Source organism: Grampus griseus (assembly GCF_964374135.1).
Source record: "Grampus griseus genome assembly, chromosome: 12".
Taxonomy (NCBI): domain Eukaryota; kingdom Metazoa; phylum Chordata; class Mammalia; order Artiodactyla; family Delphinidae; genus Grampus; species Grampus griseus.
Window position 1 is genome coordinate 46,729,345 of NC_139006.1, and position 27,122 is coordinate 46,756,466.

Sequence of the window (27,122 nt, forward strand, 5' to 3'; positions counted from 1 at the left end):
TCCTTTGCTTTCATGCACCAGACTTAGGCAGTCTGGTGGCGGTCTGAGCAATTACTCTGTGTGGTGGGGAGGGAATCCCTCACTCAGTCCCACCAGGCCTTAACATCTCACCCCCTGCCTATCAGAAAAGACTTCTTTCTGGTTTCTCAAACCCCACCTTCAAAAGCTCAGATTACATGACATTTATTTTGATACCATCAAAGTTTTGCTGACAACATGAAATTTTTGCCTGCCCTATGTTAACAAGTATATTCTTCAGATAATTAGACAGACAAATTCAGGCCTTGGTTAAGGGCCCAGAAAAGAAAACTTAAGTCACGGTTCATTCCAGTCCCCCCTCTCACCGCTTCCTCAAGGTGGCCATTAGGAGAGCAATGAATTGTGTGACAAAAGATGGTACAGTGTCAGAACGTACAAGAAGTCCCATCCAATAATTCCATGCAAAGAGCCATAGACTAACCATGTGTCCATAGGGCCTGAAACAATATCTTACATGAGAGACATGCAGGAAGATGAATTTGGTGAAAGGTATTTATACACTGTGCAATATAATTGACTTTTTACCAAAGTGTGTTGAGCCAAGTTGCTGTGTCACTGATGGATTTGCCAAAGATTCAGTGGTTTTATTCACATTGGAGGAGCAATCCGTTGAGGGAAGTAGTTTCAGTAGCTATATTTTATTGTTCTTGCAAGATAATAAACTCCTTGAGGCAAGAACAGTGTTATTGCACTTTCTGTATAAGGTGCCTGACACAGTGACAACTAATACTCTTCGGCTGAATGTATTTGAGTAGGTGACCTTTTGAAAGTAACCAACACACAGAAAAGAGGAGATGTAAGAAGACCCAGGTTTTTATCCAGATTCATTCATTGTTAATTTTGAAAATTCTTAAATCACTTAAATGTACTGGGTCTCAGTGTTTTAATACATACAGAGTAGGGTGGATAAAGGTATTCTCCGAAGTTGTTTTTTATTCACTCAACAATGTTTATTTGGTGCAAAGTAAAACAATGTTTCTCCTCTCGTGCAATATACATGATGGGTGAATAGGTGGGAATAAACATGTAAAAAAATAGAGGACTCCTAGCAGTAATAACTGCTATGTAGACAGGACCACAGGGGAAAGGAATAAAGAGTTAAATCCCCTAAGATGTCCTTGTTTGTTGGTTTTGTTTTTAACTTCTCCTTTTTCTCCAAATAGAAATCAACAGACTTTCTTGAAAGGGGCCACGACTACCTGAATCAACTCTGGAGTGTTTTACAGATGCAGGTTTTTGGCAAACACGAAGGATATAGAACCACAGCCCTAAAACTCTAGGGTCTTCATAAAGTCTCTGTAGACATGCTGGTGTCTGCTGGGGGCAGTGGACAATAATGTACATATATATCATTTATATTTCAGTTGTCTCTAAGTGTGAGGCTCTGTAAGTAATGCATTTTGAAAAGCACTCAAAGTTTTCCTCACTGTGATTTTCTCACTGTCCTTAGCCAGTACGACTATGGACTGAGTTGACTTCTAAAATAACTGACTTGAATTCATTTGATAAACCCAAAGTATTAAAACTCATTGACTCAGATAACTCACTTCCAGTAGAATCTAGCAAATTGGAAACTAGATTTGGTCTGTGATCTCAGAGGGGTATGAACACTACACGCTGGTCATTGTGGCTACCTAGGTAAGACTTCCTTATTAAAACTTGGCACACAAAGCATGGACATGAACAGCAGATGGGATCATTTGTTGTCTTTAACACTGTACACCTGCCCAAGTACGGCGAGACAGAGCCAGTGCTGCAATTACCCAACCACGGGGTAGGTATAGTTGAGATCACACTTTCCCTGAGTGGAGAGCTACAGCAGCCTTCCTGGCTTGTTCCTTGAGCTCTCTCCCCAAGACATTGGCCATGCAAAGTGGGTGTTTTCAGGGTATGAAAAACTCCTCCAAGAATGCTTCTAAAAGGTATGGTGAATGTATTTTCAACTTAAATGTGTTTTCATACTATCGGCACTCTAAATTTGCCACTTATCAGAAAAGCCCTTTTCCTCTCTTTCCTACATTTTTCTTGGCCTCTGAGGAATGTGGTAAGTAAAGATACGCTGGAAAATAAAGAAACAGAACAAAAAAAGAACTCCACTTGCACTGGAATGGAATCTGGAGATAAAGGTTTGAGATGGCCATTTGCCAGCCCTGAATCTGGCTAAGTCCCAGTAACGTAGGGTTGTTATCCAACCCATAGAAGTTTTGTGAGGGTTAAACAAGAAATAATTTGGTTATGAAAATGTTCTGTAAGGTTCAAAGAACCACACGCTTAGAAGGCTTGAACAGCTACTGGCCTTTTCTTGCGTATGGCACGTGGGACACTTATCAGAGGCTGAACGCAAGGCTGGGCTAATAGTTTATTTGAAGTCGGCGTCCAGGTTTTTGAGATATGAGCTTTAGAAAAGAACTGGAAATGAAGGTAGTCTAACCTCCCTGAGACTGCCATTCTAGTAAAGAAATGCAGTGATATCCCAAGCCTCATGGTCTTGGCTAGCTTTTGGCTGGTCTCGTGGCTGAAGCAATATGGCATGGCTGAGAGCAACAGGAAGTGGAAAAACAGACCCTGGAACCACATTTCTGAAGGCCAGCACTATAGGCAATTTGCCAAGGAACAGTATAATCTATAAAGGGCTGGGAGGCAATAATACATGAAGAAAAATGATAACAGGAAAGTGAAGCATTTAGAGTAATGGTCTATCTCACAGTAGAGTCTTTGACAAGTGACAAAAATGGAGTCTCTCCATCAGGGTTTCTAATGTACATTTAATTTCTTATATAAATCTCTCATCTCTTTTGCACTCATGATTTGACTTGTCTTTTAGGACGCGGTTTCTTAATCTGGAAAGGAAACTGCTGAATCTCAAATTGCACTTTGTCAAACAATGACAGTCTTCGTTGCCAACATCTAGGACACTCCCTTCTTTAATTTATTCTACCTGATCAAGCACAGCATTTTCTACAGCCCTGCGTCTTTAAAAGAATGTTGAAACTGCAAACACAAAAAAAGAAATGTTTAGAATGAAATGAACTATAAGCTAATGGGTAAGGGATTGAATGAAGGCCAAAATAGGAACTCATCTAAAGCAAACTTTCAAAAAGAAATCTGTTAAGAGAGTAAAAAACAAGCAAACAAAACAAACAAAAACTGCCTTCAGTCTTTTATGTTTATTGATCAAATCTCCTAAAAAGTTGCCAGAAAGCACTTAAAAAAATAAGCATTATTTTATTTTACACTGAAAGCCTGAAGATCCCTTAGAAACTGGCCTAGTTAGGAAAGAGAAAACAGGAAGTAGGAATTAAGAGGGCAACCCCAGAGAAAAGATGGCTCAGATTGGGTATATTTGGCTGACAGCTGTGCCCCAGGGAAACACCAGATGAGTCAATCAAGTGCTACAATCTGACTAGAGAGCAGCAAGTAAAGAGATCTTGATCACAGTTGTCAGAGGCGAAGGCAGCAAACATTACAAGAGAGGTGCTTGTTAGCCCAGGAGGTTGGCTAAGATTTTTCTCTAATACTCAACAAAAACATTCAGGAAAGCTGGAAGGGTGCTCACCGGAATGAGTCTTGCCTGACAGCCCCGGGAAGAAATAAAGGATTACGTGAAAGAAATAAGTTTTGTAGACTATATTCTACAGAAATTATGAATCTTGCAATCATAATTACATATAAAATTGGCAGTTCATTCAGATTTTAATATGCCTTTGTGGACTTCTGCTTGCCCTGTATGCCTTAAGGAGAGGTGAGGATGAGAATTCAGCCACTTGGAGATATTCCATGAAATTAACTTCCTCTGAAAATGCATAGAATATGGAATAGAACGAGGTACCATCACAGCACTGACAATACATCATTGCTGTCTTGGGAGAGAGATAGCTCTATTCTAAATTAATCATTAATTTAGCCACCTTTAAGATGAATCAGCTGAGGAACACTTCTTAGTTTTTCTCTCTTGCTCACGATAGCAAAAAGGTCTAAGAAATTAGTCTGTGTACCAAAAACGAGTTAAGTTTTGAGGGGCCCAGGCTTTTTCCCAAGCTAGGGCCAAGAGTCAGAGCTGCCAACCACCACTTAAGTATTAAAACCACCTCCCTCCCTCTGTGAAGCGTTAATGGACTCCATCCAGCTCCTGGCAGACATCTGTCTACATCACACATAAAATTAAACTAAATTGGCAGTGTCAGCAGAGAAAAGGAGATTTCATGGGTGTGGAGACAAACCAACCCTTCAGGTGAGAAGTGACTTCAGTCCTAGTTAGAGATAGTCTCCTCATGGTGAGTTCTGAGAAGCCAAACATTTTAAATGCCTTTCTCACTGTTTTCTGCCCCATAAAGAGCAGGTACCACAAATGATGCCCTCAGACCTCCTGTGATAAGAAACACATTAGATTCTACGAGTATCTGTAGCTACTGTGTAATAGCGGGGATTACACACTTATAGGTTTACTTCTACTTCTGTTTTACTCAGTTAAAACTCACTTATTCTTATAAAGGCATGAGGTAAGTGGGAGTGTGTAGGTGTCAACTACTGTTATTATTTTTCCACTTTTTAAATAGAGATATCTGATACTCATCCTTGCTAAAGAAAACATGCAAAATCAAACCGGTAATCTGGTTAGCACTTTGATATATTCTAAACATTCTCTTGCAATATGACCAAGGCATTACAAATGAGCAGCGGCTCCTTAAAAATGTCGACTGAAACCTCCAATGGCATGTAAGATCCTACAGATGGTCTAAAAGGCTTTATTTCTCTTTCAAATCATGTCATCTAAGATAGAAGCACTATAGCTAATACTGATAGTAATAATAATAATAAATACCAGTGTGTCTTTTGTACATTATCCCATTTCAGCTTTCTCTGAGACATTATCACAGTGGTATAGGCTATGCAAATTACCTTTATGAATGATGACTAATAATTTTCTTAAACAAAACTAATGGATAATATGGTTTTTCATTTTTCACTCTAAGTATAAAATTAATGCAACTATTTGGGGTGGGTGTATGCATTTGTGTGTATGCTATGGTGTTAGAAATTTATTCTTGTTTACTCAAAGTGTATAACAGAAACTAAACCACTACACTATCGATATCATTAGGGTGATACCACTTCATCAGTGATGAGCCCAGGAATATATTAAGATGTGTATCAATAACATTTTAGAAACCATCATTCATCACACTGAAAAATCTATTGGAGTAAAAGTTATTTCAACTTCCATTCGTTATACTATAGATGGTGTTTGATAAGATAAACCTGCTATTTAGTATAAGAAAGGATTTAGATGATGCCAGGAATTTTCGGTCACACGTGCTCTTTGAGTGACACGTACCATCATGGTGTTGAGTTTTGGAGTTGAAATGTGTGGGGTTGGGGCAGGGAAGCGGTTCCAGGAAGAGAGCAAGCAGAAAGATACGAGACAGGTTGCTTTATCTTGAGAACAGAGCAGAAGCCCCATTTTCCTACTCTAGCATAAGATAAACAGCAAAAATTACTTTAAAGCAATTTCTTCAATCTCCTTCAACTGAGGTCAGATATAGTTCTCGTGATTGAAACAGCAATATTTATAGATAAGATTCTGGATATAAATTCAGGAAATTCAAAAATGATGGAACCAAGGCAGTGCCTAAAAAATGTTTTCAAAATCTTAGGAATCAGCTGATTAAAATTAAAATTCTGTATCAATACATATTCTACAATCTACAAATCTCAACTGAAAATGAGTCCCTCGCTATCATCAACTGGAAGAAAATCTAAGAAGCTTGTCTTTGAATTCCTTCAAAAATAGAGAAAACCATAGTTATCTCTATTCCTAGCTATCTTCTCCACAAGTCACAGAGTTTTTTGAAGCCCAGGATAGCTGTTGTCTGCCCTGATCAGTTCAGTAAGTGGCATAAGGAAATTTGAGGAACTGTAGTTTTAGGAATGAAGGGACCGTATCAGTAAAGTAAAACTAAGGTCACCAAAGTCACCGAATATCATTTTACCTTATCTTTCTTAAAGAGATTAAAATACCATTAAAAAGTGAACCATCAAAGAATCACCTTAGGAAAAAAAAAATCTTTTTTTTTTACACCTTTATTGGAGTATAATTGCTTTACAATGGTGTGTTAGTTTCTGCTTTATAACAAAGTGAATCAGTTATACATATACATAAGTTCCCATATCTCTTCCCTCTTGCGTCTTTTTTTTAATCAATCAAGTTATCAATTCCATTCCTTAGACATTAATTAAAATCTCACATACATTATCAAAGAAATTACTTTTTTCACTAGAATTTTGAGATGGCATTTTTACCAACTTTCCCCAAATCTGTACTTTAGTATCTTTATTATTAACTTTTCACTAACTTGTTATCTTTTCTAAACTGACTTATGCCTATCCATCCCATACGCCACTGGGCTCACTAAATACAGACACTAGCTGCATCTCATTAATTTCTACAAGGAATTTGTCTCTAAAGGTGTTGTTACGCTTATTATTGGTAATATAAAAAAAATAGCAAGAGACAAGGAAAAAAATCTTTGTTATAGTTTTGTTTTTCTGTCTATTGTGATGATATGAGGTGTTTTACCATTTATTGGAAAAAAAATCATTTCTGGAATAAAAGTCAAAGAAACGATACCACATTTCAGGGAACTTGTAATAATGTGGCTCTAAACCCTGGTTTTAAAAGCCTGGGAGGTTGGAGAGGAGGCGAGGAGGAAGGCTGTCCCAGTTTTCCACATGCAGAATGATGCAGCAGGGCTTCCCTGGTGGTGCAGTGGTTGAGAATCTGCCTGCTAATGCAGGGGACACGGGTTCGAGCCCTGGTCTGGGAGGATCCCACATGCCGCGGAGCGACTGGGCCCGTGAGCCACAGCTACTGAGCCTGCGCGTCTGGAGCCTGTGCTCCGCAACAAGAGAGGCCGCGACAGTGAGAGGCCCGCGCACCGCGATGAAGAGTGGCCCCCGCTTGCCACAACTAGAGAAAGCCCTCGCACAGAAACGAAGACCCAACACAGCAAAAATAAATTAATTAATTAATAAACTCCTACCCCCAACATCTTAAAAAAAAAAAAAAGAATGATGGAGCAAAACAGTGCTGTGAATAAGCCAACATGACTCCTGAACATATTCAAAAATGTCAATTAAAAGAAAAAAAGCCTTAAGGTAAATCTCTGCTATAATACGTCGGTTAGTTTCTTTAACATCCAGTTTGATTCACTGGACTTTAAAATGAATTGAAGAAATTATCAAACAGTTAAAGTTTAGGAAAATGATATCTAATGTAGAATTATAAAATGCGTCTTCATTATTTAACCTAGAAAAGGTTAACAAATGACAGGACCTGCTTGAAGTATTTGAAGGAGTGTAAATGTCATAACTATATCATTAGAGGAAACTTTAGACTTTTTCCAAATCCATATCCTGGCTAGCCATCACTCCCACTTTGACAGTGAGAGGTGCTGAGTCCAGTGAGCTGAAGCTGCTTGTTCAAAACCAGAGATATTTCATGAGAGATCCAGAGATTAAAAACTCAAGCATCCTGTCCCCTTCTTATACTTTTTTTTTTTTTTTTTTTTGCTGTACGCGGGCCTCCCACTGCTGTGGCCTCCCCCGCCGCGGAGCACAGGCTCCGGACGCGCAGGCTCAACGGCCATGGCTCACGGGCCCAGCCGCTCCACGGCATGTGGGATCCTCCCGGACCGGGGCACGAACCCGCGTCCCCTGCATCGGCAGGCGGACCCTCAACCACTGCGCCACCAGGGAAGCCCCCTGTCCCCTTCTTAAGGCATGAAAATGAGGTAATTTTATGGATTTTTCAACAAATATACCAGGATCTACTATTTAATGAATGTTTGCATCAAAGTAATTGCTTCAGAAAGCTGGAATAATGGCATCAAACTTTTTTTTTTTTTTTGGCCGCACTGCACAGCATGGGATCCTAGTTCACCGACCAGGGATGGAATCCACGCCCCCCTGCAGAGGAAGCATGGAGTCCTAACCACTGGACAGCCAGGGAAGTACTGGCATAGAACATTTTTTAAAGTACTTCTTTTAAAACTATTTGTAGACTCAATTTACATGTCACAAAAGAGACTTACTGTATAATTTTTATTCTAAAACATTTGCTTAGACCTAAAAATGCATCACTCAGCTTAAATTATAGAACTAATCCAGAAACTTGTTTCTGAATGATTTTTGGTCATGGTTAAAATTAAAATCCACCTTAAAGGACAGAAATTTGTCACCAGAAACTTTAGTGCAAGCTTTGAAATTAATTGCAGAGGAGTCTTAAAATACTGAGAGATGCAGCCAACAATGTATAACAATTGGGTAGTTTTCCAATATGAATACACTGAAGGAACATCACTAATTTTCTATGTATATTTGTGTATTAATCAAATCAGCCATATAAGGAGAGGAAGAATATTGAGTAGTGAATATTTCTTCTTTTGAATATTTCCCTTAATTATGTTACACTATTAACATTAATTTTCAAATAAATCTTTTTTTAAAGACCATTCCACTTATTCATTTAAATGCTAAAATCCTTTGACAATCTGTAAGCTACACCAGTAGGAATGTGATAATCTTTTCACACTCTTTAACTTTCCAGCAGTATTGTAGTCATAGAGAGTTAGACAATAATTAAGATGGCAATATAAGTATATGCTTTGAACACTGCCATCCATCACTGCCATGTTCCTAACACATATAAAGTATACTTTTTAAAAAGGAAAGTAAAAATACATGAATGTGCTAAAAAATTAGATAAATGTAATTGTGGACATAGAAATAAGGACATTGTCTAATGGATAGCTGAGGTGCAGTAGAGGTCTTCCCTTATTTTGGAAAAGACTAGAAGTACAAAATAATTCTAGACTTTCTTAGAAAAAAGATTTGTGTGTGTGTGTGTGTGTGTGTGTTAAAATTTGAAGATAAATACTAAAACTATAGATATGTAACTCTTGCTTCTAGAAGCCCCATATGAGGTAGAATATTGGAGTCTGGTTAACTGCCTAAGTTTGGATGCTGTAGTAGAAACATCCACCACCTTTAAAATGAGGCTTAAAAATTTCAAATTACTGCCTAGAATGAAGGCTTATATAAAGTCACTAGGGAAGTTGGGAGAACAGACACACTTTTGCAGTCAGTAATGGGCTGAGACATCTCCTAGTTTTGTAACTAGATCAGCATGTTGCTAGGAACAGCACAAAAGCCATAAACCATGAATATATGCCCTGATTTGGCCTGAAGCTCTCCAGGTCATCTCAAAACTGCAAACAAAAACAAAAACAAAAACAAAAACAAAACAAAACAAAAAAACCCATAAAGGGTCAACAGAGGGAAAGGGAGAGAATAAATAAGCATTTTAGTGAGTTCACAGATCAAAATTCCAAAACAAACACATGTTTAAGCAAACGTGGCAGTAAGAAAGACAATGAACAAAATCAACAATCAGAAATGTAACTATTCTGGATAAAATAAAAATGTAAGAGCAATCTGTAAATAACTTTAAAATAAATATGATTAGGATATTCAAAAAGATGAAAGAAGAAACTCCTGATTGAGTAAGAAATCATGAAGCCAAATATGGCAGAAATGAGATAAGAACAGAAGTATATGCAAGTGTAGATTTGAGAGTCCAAATATAAATAGGTATGACAATAAAATAAATAGAGCTTGTCTTGAAAAATCCTTATCAATTTGACTGTAGTAGTCCCATTGAATCATAGAAAGTAAGTTTATTTTCCTTGTCTTCTTTTACCAAACCTTAACTCATCCCTTAAAAAAGAAAAATTAGAGTCAACTATGTCAATTGATTATATGATGTTCTAATTGTAAAATATATTTACATCATATACGGAGGAGTAATACGTAGAATTTGTAGAATTATAGCACTGAATTATTCCTTTTCAAGTATTTAAATTTTTATTCAACAAAATCCAATTCATGTTGTACATGGAATAACATGCATTACATTGTGAATATAAATGGTAGTTCTAAATAAAAAGTTTAATTATTGTTGAAAAATTAAGCATTAATATTTGTAAATGACTATAATACTTGCTAAATAATATAGTGTTGATTCCTGACTGATTCCTGTTGACTCCTGATTATATAAAATAATATCTCAGATATTATTTTATATAATAAATGTTATATAATTATACCATGGTCTTATTGTGGATAGTTGCATAAATCATATTAATTTTTCCTGCCCTTGAAGGAGTTGATTTCTTTTCATAATAATCTTGTACATTAATTGTTAAGAGCACAAGCTTTGGAGACTATTTGAATTTTAGGTTTAAATTATGTATTTGAAATGTGAATCCATCAGGATAAAGCCAGGAAACAGAAGCCACTTTAAGTTTCTCAAATAAAGGAAATTAAATAAGGAAGTTGGACAGAGCTGAGAAGTCAATCTACAAGGCTATTTAGAGATTAGCAGCAATAGCAAGCAGCTCCCTCCCTGATGACTGGAGAGACTGTGGGGAGGGCATGGTGCTTCCAAGGATTTAGAAGCCTAGTGGGAACTAGAACCACGGAAGCGATGCCAGGCAGAACTGAGACCTTGGAGAGAAGCCCATGTGGTGGTAGATAGAACCAAGGAGGAGAAGCAGCTGTTTCTGGAGATGCCCCAGGAAGCAGAAAGAGAAGAGGAGAAATATACTAACTTCTCCCCTTCTCCCACCCTCCCACATTCCACAAGTACCTCCCACTGGCCACCTCTTGCAGAAGTCAGAGGACAGGAAGCCTGGGAAATGTAGTTCTCTGTCGTGCAGAGCAAGGAAAGGGCAGGAAATACAGATTTGAAGAAAAACAGTATACTTCACATCTTGAATATTTTCATCTTTTTCACTTGTGAAATGAGCATTGTAATCCAGTGTTGTTGTAAACCTATGCATTTAAAGCACTGAGCAAAGTGCCTGCCATATTGCAAGCTCTCAATAAATGTGAAATATTTTAATGATAGACTAGAGTCCCTGTGATAGACTTAAGTCCCTGTGTTGTTTAAAATCTTAATCTAATCTTTATTGTGCTTTGGTTTCTGTTTATGCTCTTCTAAATTATAGCCTCATACTCCAGAAGTAGTCCTCCATCCTTCCTCTTTAGAGCAGATATGACCTCCTTCTCTTCAACTCCAAAATTCTTATCAAAGTAGTGTTGATGGTTTCATGGGTCAAATGATATTTAGAATTTCTATTTGGGTTTGAGAAATAATTTAAAAATTATTTGAGAATAATTTTCTTGAGTGTCTATGATATGTCATATTTGAGACTTTAAATACTGTATCTTATTTAATCCTTATCATATCTACTTCATACACGATGTAGGTATTATTATCACCATTTAAGAGATGAGAAAGCAAAAGATCAGAGGTAAAATTATTTGCTTGGAATCATAATATAACCAGAGCTGCTGTTGAAATCCAGGTTTGCTCAACTTCAAGGCCCATACTTTGACCACTATGACACCTAGTGCCTTCCTACTACATTGGCCCATTTTTTCAATTTTCATATACCAAATTATCATGGGAATGCAGTTGTCACTTAAAATGTTTCATAATCCAATTCTTTTCATTCATTCCTTCAACAAATATTTCTTGAACACTATGTGACAGGCACTCTTCTGAATGCTGGAGTTTGCAGTCTAGCTGGGGAGAGACAAGAAACCGGTGTCTTCATTTTCCCTTGCTGTGTAACAAATTACCACTAACTTAGTGACTCAAGACAACACACATTTATTATCTCATAATTTCTGTGGATCAGAAGTCCCAACGTGGCTTAACTGAGTTCTCTGATTAAGATCTCACACAGCTGCAATCAACGTATAGACCGGGCCTGGCTCAGGGCTTTTCCACGCTCATGTGGTTGTTGGCGGCATTTACTTCCTGCAGGTATGGAACTTCAGGGGTTATTGATCTGCTAGAAGCTGCCTGAAGTTCCTTGCTACATGGCTCTCTCCAGGGGGGGTCTCTCAAAACACAACAGCTTGCTTCTTCAAAGCCAGAAAAAATAGAGTCTCTTAAGCAAGTCTGCTAAAGAAATGGAATCTTTTATAATGTACCCTAAACCCAAGGACGACATTCCATCCCCTTTGCAATAAAAGGTGACGTCCCATCACTTTTGCCATATTCTATTGGTTGGAAGCAAGTCAGAGGTTCTGCCCATACCCAAGGGGAGGAGATTATACAGAGGCATAAATACCGGGAGACGGGGATGACGGGGGTTTCCTTGAAGTCTGTCTGCCACACCTGTAAATAAATATACGAGGATAACATCAGATGGAAATGAGTACTCTGCAGAGAATCAAAATACGGTGTTATGATTGCAACTTGGTGTCTCATGATTGAATGGGCAGATAAGGCCTCCTTGAGGAAGTGGCATCTGAACTGAGATCTGAATGCCTAGAGGAAGCCAGCTAGTCTGGCTGTGTTAACAGTGAGACCGGCTGGAGAGCAGTGGGTGACAGGGAAAGTGGTATGAAATGAAGTCAGACAGGTAAGCAGTGGTTAGGCCATGTATGGATTTACAAATGGACATATTTCTTCTCTATGCTATTATTAGAAGGTTTGAAGTAGTGTGAAGGTGTGATCTAGTTATATATATTTTTTGAAAGGTCACTTCAATTGCTGTAATGAAAATAGATCCTAGGGATTTACGAGTAGAAGTAAGAAGAGCAGCAGAAAGCCATCATGTAGTCTGGGGGTTAAGCAATGAGAGGTTGGACCGGGGTGATAGTGGTGGAGATGGGGAGAGGTAGATGGGTCTGAGAAATGGACCTGCTGATATACGAGATGTGGGATATGAGCAACAGAGAAATCCAAGGAAAACTCCTTGTTCTTTATTCTTACTACCTTGATAAAGATAATCTTGTGCAATCCGGCTTTACTTCAAGAATAAATTTCAGTTTATGTCCAGATAATCACTTCCTTGTGTTAAATGTTGTTGCATATGGTTCTTTCATCCGTTTATTGGGAAGTTGTTTTATCAAGGAGCAACCTCAGATCTCACTGGTCCACATCCAGTCTGACTGCTTTAGGCAACTCTCAGATAAGTACAGATATTACCCTCAGTCACATCTAGTGAAACTTTCTGATATGCTTTGCTTATAAAGTTAGAAAATGTGTGAAATACAAATTTCAAATGACACTATCCAGTGTGGGAGAGTGAATAAATTTTCTTAAGGATGATTTCTTGTTAAACTAATTATTTTGGGTCATTGCCTTAAGATGAGTCAAGAACCACATACAGAAAATGAAGTAACAGAGTTTTTTTGTTTGGGTTATGGTTTAATAAAAATACAACTTTAATTTTTGGTCTCCCAGCATCCTTTTAAAATATAATCATTGGCTATAATCTTACCCTAACTCTAGATGAAATTGGGGCAGTTCCCATGAGCCTTTTGTTTACTCTTGGATGAACAGATCCTTAAGTCACAACATCATCACAAAATACAGTCCCGGGCTTCTCTGGTGGCACAGTGGTTGAGAGTCCGCCTGCCGATGCAGGGGACACGGGTTCGTGCCCCGGTCCGGGAGGATCCCACATGCCACGGAGCGGCTGGGCCCGTGAGCCATGGCCGCTGAGCCTGCGCATCCGGAGCATGTGTTCCGCAACGGGAGAGGCCACAAGAGTGAGAGGCCCGCGTACCGCAAAAAAAAAAAAAAAACACTCCCAATTTAGAAATCAAAACGTCACAGAAAAAAGTATATATAAAACAAATAGGAGAATCAATTCTTCAATATTCACTCAAAGGTAAGTCCTCTCCCGTTTCCCAGCTGAGGCCTCTATAGTTGGCCACCTCTGTGCACAGGGGGTGCTTTGGCTTCTGCTCTGATATCCTTCGTCCATCCCTTATTCTCTAGGGGGTGTTTGAACCTCCATCAGGGATGAAGCAGAGGAAGGGAGGAGAGATGAGAATTCGGACTTGGCTCGGTGGACCCACTCTCTTGGCCTGGCAGTGCTTCTCTTATAAGTGCTTTCAAGAACGATACGGGGGTTCCCTGCAGGTGCCTGGGTGTTGGCTCAGGACACAGGCAAAGGCCCAACTTCACTGGTGGCCCCTCCAACCCAGGCACACATTGCTGGCGTCCTTCCCTCTCCCAGGAGCTCCAGCCAAGCTCCCTCTCCACATGGGCCACACATTGTCCACAGGAAACACATGGGTACCTGCTGGCATGACATAACCTGAGCTATTCCAGCTCAGCCAGCCTGGCTATCCCACTGAGCAGTCAGCCTTCCCTGCCCTCCCTGTGTCCTGGGCTAAAGTCAGAGCCCAGGCGTGGCCTCGAGTAGCGAAACAAAGATATGACTCAAGAAGTCTAAATCACTCTTGTTATTAATGTGTACCAAAACTTTGTCAATACTATTAGTAATCCAGAATGGTAAATATTTTGATGTAAATAGGATCTATGTATCTAAATTAGACTAGTTTAGAATATTCAAATTATCTTTCTCTCTCTCTCTTCATATATACATATGTGTATGTGTGTGTGTGTGTGTGTGTGTGTGTGTGTAAAACTCTTAAATAAATCCAGATTGGAAATTTTTTTTATTTCTGAGCTCATTCTCTCTCATCCACAGCTTATTTGAATGAGAGAGTTGGATTATATCGTTAAGGTTCCCAGAGACAACAGGTAGGATCTTGCCTTCAGCCTACGGGGCAACTACATTCCTTGTTTTGCCAACGCTGCTGATTGAAAGCAGGGCCCTGGATTAAAGGCAGAACACACCCTCGGCTCTTAAAACATCAAAATGAGCAATGGAGGACTCTTTCAGTCAGTGTTTTCTTAGATCTCAATGAATTTGGATTCTCTTTATGATTTCTGAAAAAAATATTAGATAAACATTTTTATCAAGAAGGTCAATGAAAAAATGTTTAGCCAATAGAAATAGAAAACTAACTTAATATGAGACATTTATAGACAGAGAAGTAAGAATGCCACCACCCCTGGCCTCACGTTCACTATTTCACAACTGTTTGTAGTCCCACAGCTTGTCTGTACTTGCTTGTTACACTTTCAGGAGATGGTCCACTTCTTAAAGTATTTACTCTTGTTCATATTGCCTTAAGAAAAATCAGTAGAATTCTAGTTATAGTATTTATAGATAATGTACAATATTATTTCCTCCCTTTGCCAACTTTGTATAAACCATGAATATCTACAAATACAGAGAAGAGAGAGAAGAGGCAGAGTACTGGCCATGGACAGAACTCCAAAGGGACTGCAAACTGACATTGACCCTGGCGTGTACTTATCACTTTTTAACCATGTTAGTAATCATGCTAATTTGGATTTGCTCACTATCTCAGGAGTGAGTGAACATACCACACACACACTGTCAGAGCTTGCTGCTCAGATTCTGAGATCCCCCATGGGAGGATCTCAGGAGGAAAGAAGGTATTTAATCAGTCATTCTGAGTTCTACTGCGCAGATGACTCTTCTTTAATTGCATGACGCCTCCAAAGGTTACAAAACAATATTTTAATTAAAAATTTTAAGAGAACACTCACCTTTGCTTTCATTCATTCACGCATTCATTCATTCAACACAGGTTCCTGGAATGCCTAGATCTATAAACACTTGGTGAGGAGTGGAAGATACGATGATGAACAAGACATTCTCTGCTACCATGGAGCTGACTATCCACTGGTTCACTCATACCACAGCCTTTATTGAGCACCTATCACATGCCAGACAATGTTCTAAGTGCTGGGACACAACAGAGAACAGACAGAAAATAAACAATTTTTTTAAATGTTGTAATTTTAGGAACTGATATGTCCTATGAAGAAAATGAAGTAGAGGAGGTGATGGCAGGTGCTATTTTTAGATTGATCACAGAAGTGATGTTGAGAAAAGACCTCCATGATTAAAACAGTGAGTCAACCAATTTTCCTGTGGAAGAGCATCCTGGGCAGAGAGAATACAAAACATAAGATCTAAGTAAAGGGACAATGGACCATTTCTTCTGAAGCTTGACTACGTTTTGAAGGTCATATGAACAATTTCCAACTTCACTATGTTCAAATTTAAACCAAGTCGCCATTAAGTCCACCACACACAGTCAACACTAACACATGTTTTGTACACTGAGCTTAAAGTTTGTGCAGCTTGATACCTCATGCTTTTCTCTGCTTGTTCGTTTGTTTGTTTGCTGAGATTTGTATGTACCTATCATGCCTGAAATCTCTAGGACAAATGCAAATCATTCAAATGTATCACTAGTCTATAATTTTTTCTTGGAGACAAGTCCACTAGAGTACTCTGTCCTCCTCTGACCTGAATGGTTTGCCCTCCAGGCTGGACACTCACTTATCGTACTGGGTCTTCCTTTCACCAGCATCCTGAGCATTTTCTTCTCTCCTGTGTTGGATCTCCAGATTTCTGGTCCCACGTCATCCTCTTTCTTAGATTAGTTCTCATTGTAATGAATAACATCCTCTACTAGCTTACTATGAAAGGACACATGAGAGCAAAAAAATGAGATGTTGGATATCTGAAGAATTCTCTATTCTACCCTTATACTAAACTAACAGTCTAGCCAGGAATAGGATTCCAAGTTAGTAGTCATTTCCCCTAAGAATTTCAAGGGCACATCTCCACTGTTTTCTAGCTCTCAAGGTTGCTGAGAAGTTTGATGCCATTCATTCATATTTAAGAACAAGGCAATGAAAAGCTGAATAGAAGTTCAGTGTGTGTGGATAGAATTTAACAAATTATAGACATTGTTAGAGAGTATCCATCTAGGAAATTAAATTCAAGTACTCCCGAATCTCAATGACTCTAAATCTTTGGTGGGGAGATAGAGCCGGTAAATTTTTTCCAGGGAAGAATCTTCTCCCATTTTCCTACCTTGGAGAAATATTGCTGGCAGTCAACATCTCTGAGCTAATGAAGGAAAAGGGTTAGGATGTAACCATTCAGAATGTAGATGTTTACTTAACCCCCATTTTCAGCATGGAGGTGACTGCAAGTCCAAATTCTCTCTAGTTGAACCTCTCCAGAGAGTAAAGGCTAATCTTCTTCTTGGGTAAAGGAGGGTTATCCCATCACTTCTGAAGGATTTCGAAGATGCAGTATTAACTACTCGAAATATTGACCCTTACCCTTGTTTTCTCTCCATTTGCATCCTTCTCCAATCCTTGAGGCCTTGGGGTTTTGAGGAATGAATTCATCTACTTCTGGTTTCAACTCTCAAAGATCTGCTGATTCAAATACCCCTTGTTCATCTGATGTTTTCATTCTAAAACATAGTTGAAATTGTTCGCTTACTCTCTATTTTATCCTTGTACACTGACAGTTGTTTTAATCCCATTAGGTTGTTTAAATCATTTGAGTTTGATTTGGGGTGTATTTAACCTGCAGTATCTAACTAGAAATTCCCTCGAAATGTTTTCCCCACAATTCAATTCCTTTCCACAAAGAATTTCTTATAAATAGAATTTTATTAATCTCATTTCATCTCATCTCATTTCATCATTGTGCAAAATTAAGTGGAAGTTATAAAAAGAAAAGGCTAATGTGAGAGATAAGAAGCCTACATTTCATAAACTTCATATGTTTGAGACAGAGATGGAGATTGCTAGGTCTACCAGAAGCTATATCTCTTTACTTTCAATCTGATGCTTATTGGATTTAAGCCAGTTGAATATATGAACAGTTATAAGGTACAAGAATAAACTTAAAGGATATGGTTTAAATGCTGAAAATGCTAAAAATGGTGTTTCACAGACAAAGTGTAATTAAGGATTTTACAATGGAACTCTTTCTGTAATATATGTCTATTATTAGTCTTTAAAGAATTTGAGTTGTAGAAAGTTCCAGTAACATAGGAACAAAACTATAGAACTGCCCAAACAATTTTTAGGCCTCCATCTTAAATTTAAGAGCCATAAAGAAATAAATAGCTACTCAATTAGAAAGGTTATAAAGTATTCAGTAACACCAAAGTTCTTCTGATATTTTCTGAAACTCTCTTGATCTACTTACTTTCTTTTTCAACTGTATTATAACTCTTCTCTATCAAAACTTGTTTTCATTTTTTAAAAATTATTATTCATGTTACACCTTACTGAAAGTACAAATCAATGTTTTACCTCTTGCCCTTAAAAAAAAAAATCAGGCATGCTTAAACAGTTAGAAAATATTTGAGAGAACAATGTGGTGTAATAAAGAGGATTAAATATTGCTGACTGAAAACAAATATGTATTCTCTTTGCCAAAATCCCACTAAATAAAATTTTGAACAGCAATCCTAGAAGCCAGAAGATAATGGAGCAATATATTTGAAATTCTAAGGAAAATTAAGTTCTAACTTAGAATTCTATATCTAGTCATACAATCAATTAAGTGTGAGAGTAAAATAAAGACATTTTCATAATGTCAAGTCTCAAAATGATTATTTCCAATGCGCCTTTTCTCAGAAGCTGCTCTCTTCAAGGAATAAATCAAGAAGTAGAAATCATGAGACCTGGGGAACAAGAGATCCAACAAAGGAGAAGAAGCAGAAAATGCTAAGAGTAAGAAGGAAGTGGAGTCCTAAAACTAATCTGATAAGAACAGCCAGATCAAACTGGAGCTGAGAGAGAATACCCCAGGAGGGAAACTAAAAAGACAAAGTCAAACAAATGAACAAATAAACAAAGAAAAAAACCTGAGTGAATGATTATCGAAGTTTTCAGAGTTCTGTGAAAATACTGGGAATTAACTTAATGAAAAGTACATAGAAATCGAAGCAGTGAGACAATTGCTAACGAACTCCTAGGGAAATGGAAAATTGCACACGAAAAAGGAAAGGTGACCATAGTATGCTATGTGGTTTAGCTGTGAACAATACAAACATAGTCAGAATAATGGAAGCACTGAAATTTCTTCTTACCCCAAATTATGGGATAGCTGCATTGGGAGGTTGCGTTGAGAAAAGAATGTATTGAAACAGGGTTGTTTTGGGTTTTTTTTTTTTCCATTTGTTGGTTTTAAAGAGAGCTAAATGATCATGTCATCTTCCATAAAAGGAATTTAATGGATTAGGTCTCAAATTTTTAACTGAAGAGTACATTTAAAATTGGAAAGAAATCCTAGAAGCAGCAGAACTGCAAATGGGTTGCTTTTGGTAGGCAGGTCAGGAATGGGTAGGGATTGGGCATGAAATTGCTAATATTTCTCATGAACACTTTGTCATTTTATTTGATATGTTAAAGAATATTGGTGATTTTTTTTTTTTAATGAGTAGGGACCACCTAGATTTAAATCTTTGCCCTGGTCTGGTTATTCAGTAGCCTAAACAAGTTTACTGAGTCCTCTGAACTTCACCCCCATAATTAGAGGGTAGTTTTTAAAACAAAATAAGGAGTCTCCAAATACTTCTTTCCTTGGCACTCAGGCATGTTTTAAGCATATTTTCTAAAACCAGAAGCTCCAAATTCTTGACAAGTCACAGCATGACCATATCTTCTTCCCATACCAAGGGTTCTAAAGATTCGTGCTCAATTAGACTTCCACCTCCCCCGCCACCGCCCCCAGCCCCCTGTTCAATGGATTCTGCAGAGCCTGAGGAATAGGAAAGCCCCAAGTGAACCCATAACTCTTAAGAGATTTCCCAGACAAGAAGGGGAATTTCCAGGCATCTTGGATTTCCTAGGATTTTAGAGATTCTCAAGTCTCAAGTTTCAATATGAGTCCTTGCAACAATTCTGAAGGAGCAGTAGAAGGGACGGCTGTACATGCCCAGGGCTGGGAGGATGGCAGATTAGCTCACTTATGGCACCGTGTGTCTATTGGGGAAAGAAGAGTGTGATTTCTTCTTAACTCAAATTTATATCTATGTATCTAACAGATGTTTTTACAAGAATGTTTAAACCTTTTATTTCACATTTTAAAAGATTGAATATATTTTCCGATTTAATAATTCTTAAACTAGTACTTTTGGAAATTTGTATATGAATAAAGTAGAAATAGAAGATTGTTTGAAGCGAATGGTGTTTTAGCACTCAGCTGTTTTTCTGTCTCATTTGCTATTTACAAAGCAAACTGCACCTCCTTAACAGTTCTCACTCTGAAAACAGATCCACATTCTTCTCTTATCAGGGGCTGGTCCCTTACACTCAACTTAATGTTCAACTAAAGTAACTCACACTTGTTTTACTTATTTCACATGCTTTACTTTCTCTGGGAAAGAGAATGAACATTGAGCTGTGCTGAGTATTCATTTTATTCGACTGTGTTTAGATGTTTTATACTTATAAACACACACAATTATAGACTGTTTCCAACCTATTTAAGTTAACACTTATGAATGGATGTAGCAACTGTCTGCTTACTACCTTATGGTTTTAAAGTAAGTAATCTCCCATTAAAACAAATTAACCAAAAGAAGTAATTATACATATATCAATTTATATTTGTGTATAATGAGTCCTAAATTTTAAAAGTATTAATTGACTCTTTTATTCTCATTAGCACCTTGATTTTGGGCAAAATTTCAAATTAAGAGGGTTCAACCCCTATTACTCTAGTAGAGACGATCATTTCTCCTTCTACCGCTGGTTAGTGGGTTTTTAATTGTCTAAAATTTTAATGTAAATCTTGAACTATAGCAGCCTCCAGGGAGTGTTGCGGTTTAGATTTGGGGTTGCTATTTCCAGTCAGTCAAGAACAGAGTCCTGAGCCAAAATGAACCGTGTGGAGAGCTCTGACTTTATCTTTACTATTGCATTATATTCCCTCACCAAAATCAAACAAACAAAAATGTGGTTTTGTTTTTACTGTGATTTACATAGAGGAGAATGCATAAATCTTAATTGCATAGTTCAAATTTTGACATATGTATGTACCCAAGTAACCAACATCCAGATCAAGATATAGAGAAACATGTTTATCGTTCTAGAAAATTTCTCCACGCCACTTTCCAACCAATAGCCCTCCCTTTCTCCAGCAGTAACTGCTTTTCTGATTTCTATCACCAAAAATTAGTTTTGCATATTCTTTGCATGAATTTGATACGAATAAAATTATAAAGTCTATACTCTATGGTGTCTGGCTTCTTTCGATCAATACTTTTTGAGATAAATACAAGGCCTGAAATTTGAAAAAAGAGAAGTAAAAATGGCATTTCTTCACAGATGGCATAATTATGTGTGTAAAAATCTTAAGGCATCAGGAAAAAAAGCCTATAAATACTAAGAAAGTTAGTCAAGAGCTACAAAGTCACCATATAAAAATCACTGTATCTCACTACGCCTCTGAATATCTTTATGGTTGATTAAGAAATTATTTGCTGGAATAGAAGTATTCTTTAACAAATAGACACCCAGGGACACACACAAACATAACTCCAAAACAAACATGATTAACAAGGTGAAAAAAGACCTAAAATATCCCTAAAGCCTAGTAAGGAATCAAGGTTTTTAAAAAGAAAGTGCCAGGCAATGCATAGAAGAAAGCATTTGTCCTTCTTGAGGAACCTTTCACTTATATATACGTATCCTTATTTCTCTGTGAATACAATTTTTAAAAATCAAGTTGCAAAGTATTTCACAGAGAAAGATCAACTGGAAATGGGACCTTGTGCTTCTTTCCTTTGTTTATAAACCCGAAGATTCTCTTATGAGTAAAGAATTAAATGAAAACATTTAAATTGTCTTAAAAACTGAACTACCTCTGCACACTTGGTGTGTGTGTGCACATACGCACACGTTCTGTCTTTAGAAGGTATTAACCCTCACAAAGGATAACTGGTCAAATGAAACAAGTGCAATACTTAAATAGATGTAATCCAGTTAAGTAAAGTTTAAAGGTTAGTCGTAGACTATGTACAAAACAAGGCTACCAGATAATTTGCTTTTCTACAGCTAACTGAATACAATGTAGAGGATGACTATAGACATATTTATTTTGAAATTTCCAGTGCTAGACACTCTGCTAAGGACTTCACATTCCTTACCTCACTTAATCTTCACCAAAACGGAAGCAGGTAATAGTTTCCCCATTTTATAGATGAGAAATCAAGGTTTAGGGAATTTAGGTAACTTCCCCAAGGTTTCACAATAATTAAGTAAAGAAACCAAAATTCAAGTCAAGAGCTTCCTTCCACACCCTGACCCCCTTTGCTGTCTTCCTCTATGTAAGTCGATATTCTCCATTTCCATTTTGAACATCTCATAAATGAAGGTAAATTTGTTATGTACAAGTAAATTTCCTAAGTGTCTTAATTGAAATGAAATAAATACTTAACCCACATAAGAGCAATGTGATATAGAGACTAAATTCTAATAAAGGAGATCATAATAACTGGAATAAAAATCTGGTATAGTCTAATTAAATAGTTTTGTTTTTCCATGTTGAGCAAATAGTGATTCCCTACCTGTGATTTTCATGTAAATATCACAGCAACTGCATGGGAAAGATATTTCTACAATTTTACAAAGCAGCACACTTGGGCTCAGAGGTGAAATGATTGTCACTCAAATCACAACAGCTGACTATAACCGGACGGTTACAGAGCTCATTCAATTGAGGATATGAACAGAGTTCACAGAAAGAAAAATGCAAATGGCCAATAAAACTAAACCTCAACTTCATCAAAATCAGAGAGATTAACATTTAAGCTACATATAATATAAACCTTTCAACTATCAAACTGACAAACATAAATAATACAAACCTTCTAATGATGAAAAGGATGTGCAGGTAATGGAATTCTCCCTCATTCCTGGTAAGTATGTGAATTGCTACAACTTTTTAGAAAGTCATCTAATTAATATCTAGTAAATTTTTAAATTTCTTACATTTTGATTAGGAAATTTCACTTTAGAACCAATCCATCACAAATACTAACTTTGGATATATGTACCAGGGTTTTTATTACAGCCTCCCTTGCAATAATATATGAGTACATACATACTTAAATATGCAAATTAAAACTAGATCCACAACAGTGCAAAAGTCATTCATTGGAAAAAAGGTTAGTCTTTTCAACAAATAGTGCTGGAACAATGGGACGGCTATAGGTAAGAAAATGAACTTGAACCTACATGTTATACATTATGCCAAAATTAACTGACAAAGGATCATAGATTTAAATCATAAAACATTTAGAAAAAAATTTTTAAAATCTTTGTGACCTGGGGTTAGGTAAAGTGTTCCTAGAAGTGACACAAAAAACACAATCCAGGGCTTCCCTGGTGGCTCAGTGGTTAAGAATCTGCCTGCCAATGCAGGGGACACGGGTTCGAGCCCTGATCCGGGAAGATCCCACATGCCGCGGAGCAGCTAAGCCCATGCGTCACAACTGCTGAGCCTGCACTCTGGAGCCCGAGAGTCACAACTACTGAGCCCGCATGCCTGGAGCCTGTGCTCTGCAACAGGAGAAGCCACCTCAGTGAGAAGCCCATGCACCACAACGAAGACCCAACACAGCCAAAAATAAATAAATTAAAACAAACAAACAAACAAAAAAACACAATCCATTCAAGAAAAAATTGATGAACTGAACTTCATCCAAATTAAAAATGTTTGCTTTGTTCAAGACACTGCTAAGAAATCAAAAGGCAAGCTACAAACTGGAGGAAATGTTTGCAAATCACATATGCAATAAATGACCTGTATCAAGACTGTATGACTAACCCTCAAAAATCAACAGTAAGACAACATAAAAACCTATATAAAGATGTGCAAAAGACTCGAACAGACACTTCACCAAAGAGGATCTAGAGATAGCAAACAAGCACTTGAAAAGATATCCAATATCACTAGCCATTAGGTAAACGCAAATTAAAACCAAGGTAAAATACAAAACCATTAGAACAACTAAAATGAAAAGTACTGACAACATCAAGTGCTGGTGAGGATGTGGAGCAACCGGAACACTCATACATTGCTCCTGAATACAGAATGGTACAGCCACTCTGGAAAAATTGGGCAATTTCTTCAAAATTAATAATTTACTGGGGAGAAATAAAAATTATCTTCACACTGAAAGACCCGTACCTGAATGTTTATAGTATCTTTATTCATAATAATCAAAAATTCCATCAACCCCAAACTCCATCAATTTCTAATGGATAAATAAACTTTGGTAAATTCATATCAAAGGAACAAACTATTGATAAACCCTACAGCTTGGATGAATCTCAAAGACATTGTGCTGAGTGAAAGAAATCATCACACTTTAGCTTTTGTAGTCTCAAAAGCTACATATTATATGGCTCTATGTATACAACATTTTCCAAAAAACTAAGCTATCAGTTTGAGAACAGTTCAGTGGTTTCAAAGAGTTACAGATGCAGGAAGCATGTGACTATAAAAGGATAGCATGAGAGTTTTTGAAGGTGATGAAATTGTTCTATAACCTGATATAACCTGTAAATTTTAGATTTACACAAATCTAAAATTCAAAAACTGTACACCCCCAATATCAATTTTACTGTATGATAATTTAAAAATTAAAAAACAGGTTGGAATTATTGAATAAAGAATGATTCTTCGATGTGTATGAAATATTGTACAGTTGTTAACATGAATGAATTAACCTATCAATACCTAATAATCTGAGTGGGTATCTCCGATATGTTGTTAAGTGATAAAATCAATTCCAAATGACCCCATTTTTGCAAAATTAAAACGAAAATAAAACTTATATGTGTATGTATATATATGTGTGTGTGCATGAATGTATGTGTGTGTGTGTGTATCTGTGTGTATATACTATGTTTCTATAATTCATTGTATCATTGTACAGAAAGATGGTATCGGAAAGATGGTATCAAGGATACCATGGGATCATGGTATCATTCATGGTATCATTGTACAGAAAGATACTTAATTAAAAAGTAGAGGTAGAGTGGGGTTTAGAGGTGGAGTGGAAAAAACGGTTAATTTTGTAATTACTGTATAATTTCAGTGATTAAATTTTTGTTGAAAAAGAATAAGATAATACCTCTTATATAGGATGAGTGTTTTGAAAGAATGTTACTTCTACAAAAACACAAATATGTGTCCCTATACCTAGAAAGATGTTTAAAGAAATGCCTTTTAATTATTATTCATCAGTGATTTTAGTCTTCAGGACATGGTGAGAATTGAGGAAATTTGAGGAGTTTATTGGAAATTGCAAAATTCTATAAATCCTTAGATTTAGGTAAATTTACATTTTCAGTGAGCTGTGACCACGAACAAATTTCAAAATAATTAGTAATATTTCAATCCAATATCAAATGAAAGATGATTTTTTAAATAACAGCACAATTTTCTTCAGCACATCTTATGGAATTAATGAAGCATAACTATATTAATAGTTACATGATTAAAGGCATAAGAAATTACAAGTAAATTGTTTTATCATTTAATCCCTTTAAAGCAGGAATATTATTTAGTTATTTATAAATTGTACTGTACTGATGTATGTATTTTGCTAAGTCAGGGATAATATTTTAAACTATATAAAATTCACATCATATCTTTATTCATAAAAATGATATCCTTTTTCTTAATGGAATAACACAGGCCATTTCAGATGCTTTCCAAAATAGAATTTTTTGATAGCAACAGTACTATTCAACACTCTGTTATCGGGTAAAGGAAAATCATAATTTGAAAACAGAGAATTTTTAACGCTCCTTAAACAGGAATATGTTCCCCAATATCACAGATACAGATTATCATAAGGTAAAATTTCCTGAAGGTGGCAACATCCTAAGCAAAATCTGTCCTCAACCTTTGCACCAAGCTCTTCTTATTTATGAAGTATTATTACAGTTGCTGGTTAAAATGGCTGGTAATATTACAAACCATTAGTAATCATGAAAACAACGTCACTGTAATCGTCATACTGATGGGATTTCTAAAGGACCCCTAGTTATAGTCTATACTTACAAGTATATTCTTACATATTTATAAGCATATGCTATATATATAATATATAAATATATATAAGACTAAATATATGTGTTACTCAAATTAAAATATATTTGTCAAGGATTTTACATCTATAAAAATTTCTGTTCCCTGATTCATTACATTAATTTTCATACTAATGTTAGTAAAGTGACAAGGTGGCAAACATACATTTCAATATTCCAATTTCCAACTTTGAATCATTTTCTTATCAGAAGAAAATAATTTTAATGCCAATACTTTCTTTACATTTCTTGAAATATGAGAAAAATAATCATGATGAATATTATGACAATGATTCTTAAAACCAGGAATGGCCCCATAAATCAGGAGATAAATTCTAATTTAAACATTGGGTTTTAAAGTAGTTATTCAATTCAATTCACAGTTTTAAATGAAAACCCACAAAGTTTCATGCCTGCCAATAAAACATTATTTGATGATATACTTTTTTTTAATGTGGACAATTTTTAAAGTCTTTATTGAATTTGTTACAATATTGCTTCTGTTTTATGTTTTGGTTTTTTGGCCTCAAGGCATGTGGAATCTTAGCTCCCCCACCAGGGATCAAACCTGCACCCCCTGCATTGGAAGGCGAAGTCTTAATCACTGCACTGCCAGAGAAGTCCCGATGATATAATTTTGAAGTTATAATTCTCTATATAGATGGTTGTGGCTGTTATCATTAATATCAAAAGGCAAGTTTCCTGACCATACTTTGCCATTAGGGACTCTTATAGGAAGAAAGAGTTCATTAGTATGGCCAAGATAATCACTGCCATCCCTGATTAAATACTCTGTCAGAGGGCTTCCCTGGTGGCGCAGTGGTTGAGAGTCCGCCTGCCGATGCAGGGGACACGGACTCGTGCCCCGGGCCGGGAGGATCCCGCATGCCGCGGAGAGGCTGGGCCCGTGAGCCATGGCCGCTGAGCCTGCGCGTCCGGAGCCTGTGCTCCGCAGCGGGAGAGGCCACAACAGTGAGAGGCCCGCGTACCGAAAAACGTAACAAAACAAAACAAAACAAAACAAAACTCTGTCAGAGATCACAGTCACCTCAAGGGAAATGTTAACCTGTAGGAACAATTGAAACCTAGGATTCATTAGTAAGAATCTTATTATCCCCAAATCTTTCCATTCATCCCCAACTGGGTTGTACCTAACTTCTCCCACACTCCACACTCATACAACTCC

At 37.0% G+C, this 27,122-nt stretch overlaps 1 long non-coding RNA gene across 1 annotated transcript in view; it reads right to left on the bottom strand.

Annotated features, from left to right (window-relative positions):
* The window catches only part of LOC309830764, a 234,804-nt gene that overhangs the window by 11,361 nt on the left and 196,321 nt on the right, over nt 1–27,122 (bottom strand). The window contains exon 3 of the long non-coding RNA XR_014297534.1: nt 12,240–12,286. This is a non-coding gene — a long non-coding RNA (uncharacterized lncRNA). The remainder of the gene's footprint in view (nt 1–12,239; nt 12,287–27,122) is intronic.